The sequence below is a fragment of the Zingiber officinale genome, chromosome 2B (genome assembly GCF_018446385.1).
Source record: "Zingiber officinale cultivar Zhangliang chromosome 2B, Zo_v1.1, whole genome shotgun sequence".
NCBI lineage: Eukaryota > Viridiplantae > Streptophyta > Magnoliopsida > Zingiberales > Zingiberaceae > Zingiber > Zingiber officinale.
Window position 1 is genome coordinate 114,598,567 of NC_055989.1, and position 8,914 is coordinate 114,607,480.

An 8,914-nucleotide genomic window follows, 5' to 3' on the forward strand; every position below is an offset into this window, starting at 1 on the left:
TTTATACATCAACAATCTTTTGTATGATTGGATCCGATGCTACTTCTTTCTATTGATTCGAAAATCAAAAGAAAGAGGTAGCATCAAATTCATTTTTACCCTATCAGCCTTAGTTTTGTGCATGAACTATTAGTTGCCATAGTTAACCATTTACACTTTCCAAACATATAATTTATCTTAGGAACACACATGAACAAGTTAATTAACATCATCATTACTTCCTAATGTTTATGTCAGCGCTCGCTTAAAATTTCAATTCTAGTGACTAGAATACAAACAATTTGGAGTTAAACTTTACATTTTGTCATTATGTAGACTTATTTATGATCAGGTTATAATTAAACCTTGTTTTGAGAGAATATTAGCCCTTATGAAGTGCATACTAGCTAAACTGTTAAACTGTTTGCATGAATACATTTGAATAATATATAATCGAATCAACTATTATGCTTGGCAAACTAGATAAGTTGTTAAACCAATACTAAGAATATAAATATGCACATCCATTTCTTTTCTAACAACTCAAGTTTTTTGGATAAGTAATTAGAGAATCAACTTTAACATAATACAGGAGTTCATGTTTTCAAATCTGCTAGTGTCAGTAATATACCAACCAATAAATGGATGGGGTTTGTAATACCAATATTGGGTTACCAGGAAATATGGTTAAACTCGATAAATTATTGATTTATGGATTGTTAGAGGAACTTTCTAAGAGCAAATAGCAAAAACCATAGCAATTCCTTCTATGCAACTATTGTTTAGAAATAAGCTAGTTGCAATCTAGGTTTGGTTTGAGAAAGGGAATTAACAAGAATCCATTTTAATTGCTAAGAGACCCGATCCATTGTATCTAAAAATCTAGTAGGACTTCTATAGTTTCTTTATATTTGCTCTATTTGAGAACCAGAACTAAAAAGAACCAATCTAATCACTGAAAGGCTTGATCCATTGTATTCACAATTTGTTTCATATCCCATTAATTGTCATAAGGTCCGCCATTCCAACAAATGGCATGTGGTACAAGTTGCACTATCTTTTATCTTTCATTGCTCCAAACTTCCGTTTTGGAACAGTAAAGTCTGCTTGCTAGTAAATGTTGTTGCTAGTAAATGCTTGATTATGAGAAGCATGGTAAGCTTTTCCTTTTGCCTTGTGCTGCTTGCCATCAGCATGGAGCAGTAAAGTCTGCTTGTTGGTCGTAGTTGTATTGCTATATATTTTATTCAAGTCTATCGTGCAAGGGAACTTGAGAACGTGGTAACTAGCAGAAAAAGTCATAATGCTTTTGATTATGATTTAAAACTCAAGTTGATTATATTTTGTCAAACAGTACTTGTACAGATTGTCAAAACATTCAAGGTGCATTAAATAACCAAATAGATGAAGCTTCGAAGCAGCAACACAATGATGTACAAGGTATTAGATATAAAAATATATGCTATAACCTTTATTCAAGTTATATGCTATACAAGGTATAACTCTTATTTAACCTTTTCTTTTATATGCTATAAACTTTATTCAAGTTTATCATGCAGGGGAACTTGAGAACGTGGTAACTAGTGGAAAAGGTCAGAACGTTCTTATTTATGATTTAAAACTTAAGTTGTTTATATTTTGACAAACAATACTTGTGTAGACTGTCAAAACATTCAAAGTGCATCAAATAACCAAATAGATGAAGTTTCAAAGCAGCAACACAATGATGTACAATGTATTAGATATAAAAATATATGAAACTTATAAATTTTTTATTTCAAAATATTAAGTTTCGATATAGTTTTGTATAATGGTTATTTCATGTTTTATTTATCGTATATGACTTGTCTTTGATAGGAATGACTCTTAAAAGTAAAAATGTTAGAAAATCTAATTTTCAACTTCAAGATGGGGCAAATACTCAACCACATATTTTGATTGACAATCATGTAACTCGAAACTAAAAGGAAAAGGAAGCATCTTATTTTATACATCAGCAATCTATTGTTTTTTTTATATAACTCTTATTTGACCTTTTCTTTTATATGCTATGCACTTTATTCAAGTCTATCATGCAAGGGAAATTGAGAACGTGGTAACTAGAGGAAAAGGTCAGAACATACGTTCTTGTTTATGATTTAAAACTCAAGTTGTTTATATTTTGTTCAAAAAATACTTGTGTAGTCTGTCAAAACATTCAAAGTGCATCAAATAACCAAATAGATGAAGCTTCAAAGTAGCAACACAATGATGTACAAGGTATTAGATATAAAAATATATGAAACTTATGATTTTTTTTAAATATTAAGTTTCGATATAGTTTGGTATAATGATCATTTTATGCTTTATTTATCCTATATAACTTACCTTTGATAGGAATGACTCTTAAAAGTAAAAATGTTAGAAAACCTCATTTTCAACTTGAAGATGGGGCAAATACTCAACTACAAATTTCATTGGCAATTACGCAACTCGAAACTCCAAAGAAAGAGGTAGCTTTAGAACCTGCTTGATTATAATTTAAAACTCAAGTTGTTTATATTTTGTTCAAACAATACTAGTATATATTGTTAAAATATTCAAGGGGCATCAAATAACCAAATAGATGAAGCTTCAAATCAGAAAGACGTTGAGTTACAAGCTTCAAATCAAATTGTTGAAAATGATTTTATGGACAAAGAATTTGATCAAGGTAACTTGTGCAAAGGATGTAATAAATTATTTCACTGTATTTATTCAACCATTTATTTCTCCTTTTTTTTTTCTATATGTAGATAGTGAAAGTGAATCTCCTAATGCTAAGAAGAAAACTAGAGGCCCTACATTTATGAAAGAAATTTGTAGTCGACCTAGTACGCTGCCATATATTAAGATTCAATGTGATGGTATGAGACGTCCTATAAGATCAAGAAGAAATAAATTTACTGATTTTTTAGGTACTTTGGAAAGAAATGGTAAATTTTGTTCAATTGACGTGCATAAAATGCCCCTAGAAAATAAGAAAAAATTGTTAGATGTTATAAAGGTAATTGAAATGTTATTGTAAAATTTTATTATTAAATATTTTTTTATGAGGGTAAATTGTCTAAATGCTTGTGTAGGAAAAGTACGACCTTTCTCCTAGAACAGAAAGTTGTACACTACGTTCAATAGCCAAAAAAAATGAAGAAATTGGAGTCAGAACTAAAAAAAAAAGTATTATGATCATGAGTTGTCAATGCAAGTTCTTTTGGAAGAAAGAGATAACGAAGCTTTTGTAGAGCAATATGTGAAATGAGTTGTTTAGTGGAATTAAAAAAAAAAATCAAAGGTATATAATATTTTATCTATTTAGAAATTTTTCATTTTTACTTTTGTATTGTGTATCAATTTGAATTTAATATATTAGGAACGAAGTGAAAAAAATAAGATTGCTCGGAAGCAAAAGATAATGAATTAGACAACTGGAAGAAGATCTTTTGCTCAAGTGCAACAAAAATTGATAATTTATCTTATTAATCTTATAATTGTACATGCATTAGAATCTACAAACTTTTAACAATTGTAATTTTAGAGAAAAGAAAAGGGGCGACCTCCATCACGATTCGAATTATTCCATGTTTGCTTCACTCATGTTAATGGAAGCCCCTCAAGCAACATTGTGGTGGAAAAATTGGTAAGTTACATTATAAACTTCAACTATATTACTTTCAAAGATATTTGTTTTCATCATGACTATGTATAAATTATGACTTTTGATTTTTTGGTAAAGGCTGCAATAAAATAACTATAAAATCAACTTCCTGAAGATGAGGATGATCGAGTTGGTCAAAATGACATATTTACTCAAATCATTGGACCAGACAGACTAGGGCGAGTATGTATGTTTGGTGATGGTGTTAACCCATTTGATTTATGGGGAGAAGTTTCAATTCGTAGTACATGTAACCGAATAGCGATGGAGCAAAAGACAAAGTTAGAAAAAATGGATGAGTAAGTTAGAAAGCAAGGCCACCACATTGCAATGTTAGAATCAAAGATTTGCAATCAGCCAAACCAAAACCTTGGTTCAAATTACAACCATATACAATACATAACATCATCTAGTAGTCAATTACTTTCTAATCCAATTAGTTCATCTCTAAGGGTAAAGTCTTTATCTAGTTTTATTACTTTATTATTATATTGAGTTAATACTTTGTTGATTTGGCATGGTCTTTTTGGGTTAAGAATATAAGTTAGATGCGTAAATGGTTTTTCATTGTTTATTATGATATTATTTATTATTTGATGGCCATAATGAGTTGGAGTTTACTTTCTTGTAAGCTATATATGTTTTGTGTGAGCTTATAATTATCTTGAGTTAGTCGTTTATTAATTTCTTGTAAGCTGTCTTTATGTGAGATTTTTCAGGTCTTGTTCATTTTCTGCAAAAATTCCCTTCTATTGTTCAATTCACTTGTATTGATGAGTTAGAGTTTGCTTTCTTCTAAGCTATATATGTTTTTGTGTGAGAATATAATTATCTTGAGTTAGCCATTTATTGATTTCTTGTATGTGTATTGCTGCTTATTGTGAGAAGTTGTGAATTCAGTTAGATTGAGTAATAACGTATAATCTTATTTAGCATAATTATTGTTGTTGATGGTATATCATATTCGTTTTCATCATAATCTTCTCTTTTTGCATTGTTAGATTGGATTTTCTGTCTCGATAAAATGTCTATTTGATTCGATAAAAATTGTGGCAAAAGGAGTTTTTCGTAGCATGGATCCAAATACTGAAGTAGGAAGACAGACGTTGGGACCAAATTAGTATGAAATACAAGTTCTAGTTGTCCTAGAATGGGAAGAGAGTTTGATTAGGTCATATGATCTTTTACAAAGGTTTGAGGATGCACTTGGAGGAATGATAACTTGGCCTTGTCATCTGGTATGATATGTAACTTTTTAATTAACTACTATTTATCGTATATGTCCGTCATGTTATGCCACTTTTTAAAACCAATATCAATTATATTTGTAGTTGACAGTTAATGAAGAAGACTTTTACTGGTGCATTTGGAGTTTTGTGGCCCAATAATAAGGTAATTGTTAATGTCTTTTTAAACTAATTATATTTGATGCTTTGGAGTTTTCTCGGTTTATCATTTGGTAAATATTCACTAGTTTGAATTAAATTTTAATCTCTTTATTTTATGTTTTTTTTAATTTTATTTTATTTACACATATATGAATTTTTATTGTAGGTGACAAGAATATTGGATTTTGTTTAAGATGTGATGGTTGAGGAATGAAGATGCACCACAAGTTTGGTTATGTTTTGCTTTATGAGACTTAATTTTTTGCTAGTTCTTAAACTAAATACATTGGGTACATTTGTAATTGATATGTAGATATTTTTTGATGTGATAAATTTATTAGCCTTGTGGATTGGAAAATTAATGACAATTATTGATTGACATTTTAATTTCTATTTAAAACTTTTTATTTGTATTTATGTTAATTTGTTATATGCATGAATATTATATCATGAAAATATTAAAAATGGATGACATAGTTCATAACATATGGTGTTTTTTACATCACAATAGAATATCAAATCCATTAGAGACTTTTCAAAAAGTCATCATAAATAACTATTAATGATAATTTTTAAGTCCTTATAGACTACTATATAAGACATTTGTAAGTATCATTATAAATTATATAATGAGGCATTTTAAATTAATCTTATAAACTATCATTAAGGACATTTTTTATTGTCACTATAAATAAAATACTGTTAGAATGTATACTAAAAGCCTAGTTTTTGTATAAACATTTATTTAGAAATAAAAAATCATAGTGGTCAATATCTACATTTATTTGTTAAATGTAATTTGTTCAATTAATTTATATAGTAGACAACATGGTGTGTGGTGTCACACACAGAAGATCATGTTGTCGGTTCTTTATAAATTATAAACAGTTGCTCGCGACTAAGATGGAAAGGAACAAACCGTTGAAGTAGTCGTAGTGTAATTAAGTATTAGTTTATCTTAACTAATAAATTACACTCATACACTCCAAGTGTATTGAGTAGGACCATTTTAGGTAAGTTTTTTTTTTACTGACTTTATAAAAGAATTATACCTTAGTTATTATGGAAGTGTGTGCTCTTAATCATAATATAATAACAAACACATATATTTAGTATTTATTTCTTTGACTTATCAATGGGTGAGATTTAACTCGATAAGTTGGGAAATGATATTACTTATAGTGTGTGTTGTTGATTATAGAAGGAAATTGTGTCCTAGTAATATAGGTCGAGAATGACCCTAAGAGGAGCTCATAAGGATTGTCATGTTAAACCCTGTAGGTAGACTTAGTCCAACATGACGATGAGGTTGAGTGGTACTACTCTTGGACTAAGATATTAATTAAGTGAGTTGTCAGTAACTCGTTTAATTAGTGGGCATTCATTATCTTAAACACAGGGAGACTAACACACTCATGATAAGAAGGAGCCCATAATGTAATTTGGGATTGATGCGGTAGTACGATAATAACTCTCTAGTGGAATGAGTTATTATCGATGAACTTGAATTGTGTGTTCGGGGCGAACACGGGATACTCAAGCTCATCGGAAGGCCAAAACCAATTTCTCCTCTAGGTCCCTGTCGTAGCCTCATTAAAACCTCAAGTCTATCCAAATATAAGCTCATCTTGGTGTCCAAGAAGGGGGCCGACCCAATGCTTGGTGACCAAGCAAGGGCCGACCACATTGTCCTCTTAAGGGGCCGGCCCCTTGCTTGGTGCCCAAGCAAGAGGGGGCCGGCAACATTAATTCAAACAATGAGGGGTGTTTTGAAATTTTAAAATATTCTCTTTATAGAAAACTACAAGTTGTAAAAGAGAGATTTTAAATTTAAAAACTTTCCTTATTTGAATTAGGCCACATGCTTTAAAAGAAAGTTTAAAAGTTTTAAAACTTTCCTTTTTTAACCATCCTCATGGTTTAAGAAAAAAATGAATAGGAGTTTTAAAATTTAAATTTTCTATCACCATGTTAAAAAAGGAAATTTTTTAGAATAGAAGTTTCAAATTTTAAAAACATGTTTTTAATTTTTTGAAACTTTCCTTTTTTAACATTCACTTTAGGAAATTGAAAGAGAGCTTATAAAATTTTATAAGAGTTTTTTCTTTGCTTATCAAATTTTTACAAGGATTATTTCTTTCCTTTTAATTGTGGCCGACCACCTTGCTTGGTGCCCAAGCAAGGGGCCGACCAATCATCCTTTTAAAAGACTCAATTAAATTAAACCCAATCAAGGATTGGTGATTGATTCAATCAAGAGGAAAGAGGAAAAGGAAAAATAAGAGGAAGATTTTATTTTTTGTAAAAAATCTTTCCTTATTTGCCTTGAGCAAGTAATATAAAAGAAGGGGAGGAGAGGCCTCAAGAAGATGTGCTATTCTTTTCTCTCTTCTCTCTAGTTTTCTCCTAAGGGTCGACCACCTCTTATGGTTCTTCATTGTGGCCGGATACAAGAAAAGGAGAAGAAGAGGAGAAGTAGGGAAGACAACAACTCTTATTCTCTTGTGGAGTTCTTCATTGTGGTCGGCTCTCTCCCTATCCCTTTTTCCCTTGCTCTCTTTGATTCCTAAATTGGTGGTGGTGGTCGAATACTAGAAGGAGGAAGAAGAAGCTTTGGGTGGTGTTCATCTTGGAGGATCGTCGCCCACACGACGTCCAAGGCGAGGCGAGGAATACGGTAGAAGATCTCGAGGTCATTAGCATACAAAGAGAAGGTATAATTAGCAATTGTTTTCCGCATCATGCTAGTTATTTCTTTTTGTAAGAATTCCAAATACAAGAGACATTAGATCTAGTTTTTCAATTTTTTTTTCGAGTTTGTGTTTTCTTTATTTTTCGAATTTGTGATTCAATTGTTCTTTTTGGTTAACCTAGAGTTATTTAAGGAAATTAAATATTAGCTTTCCTTAAAAGGATTTGTCTAGGCGGTGGTGGATGCTCCCATACCCAAGAAGGCCATGTGCCTCGTCATGCAGTTCTGGAAACCAATTTTGGAAATTAATATTTAATGGAATTAATAACATAGGTGGATTTGGATTAATAATGTTAAGTTCCGCTTGCGATCCAAATCTAAACCATCAAGAATAGATAAGTTAAATTTGGAATCAATGATGTTAAGTTCCGTCTGCGATTCCTAATTTAACTTCTAAAGAACACAATAGGTTATTTAAGGAAAGGTTCGACACTTGTACAAAATTTTTGTACAGTGGAACCGATACAATTTTCCTAGGACTAACCAACAAATACAAGATACTTATAGTTGTTCCAGTAAATGATTTTAAATGGCATATAAATTTGTCATCATTACTATAATAACAAGGCATGTATAAATGCCATTACAAATTTTATAGTGATATTTTTTTTCACTATAACAATTATTCATGACATTAATGGTGTGATTATTTTTATGTTCTAGTGACACTAGGAAATGTCATAAGGCTTTAGACGACATCACTATAAAAGACATTTTAATTTAATATCATTATATCAAAAGTGTCAGTATAAGTAGTATATGATGACACTTTTACAAGCCATTAAAAACATATATTCATGCTTAAAATATAATTATACCAACACTTGCTCTTATTCTTTTATTTTTATTTTAAATCCAGTCAAATTACTTTTATTTTTATTTTAAATCCAGGCAAATTATCTTTTAAATGTCCCTCTTTGACACTTTGTTGCAACTGAAATATTTTACTAATATTCTCTTCCCTTTTTCTTCTTGGCTTTAAATATTTTCTTTTATGTCATTGGAACTCAAATTTTGATCTCTTTGCATAGTTCTTCTTATCATAATGATTGTAGTGATGATGATGATAATATATTTCTCCTTTCCTTTTGATGGGATCATAATCTTAATACACCTTTCTAT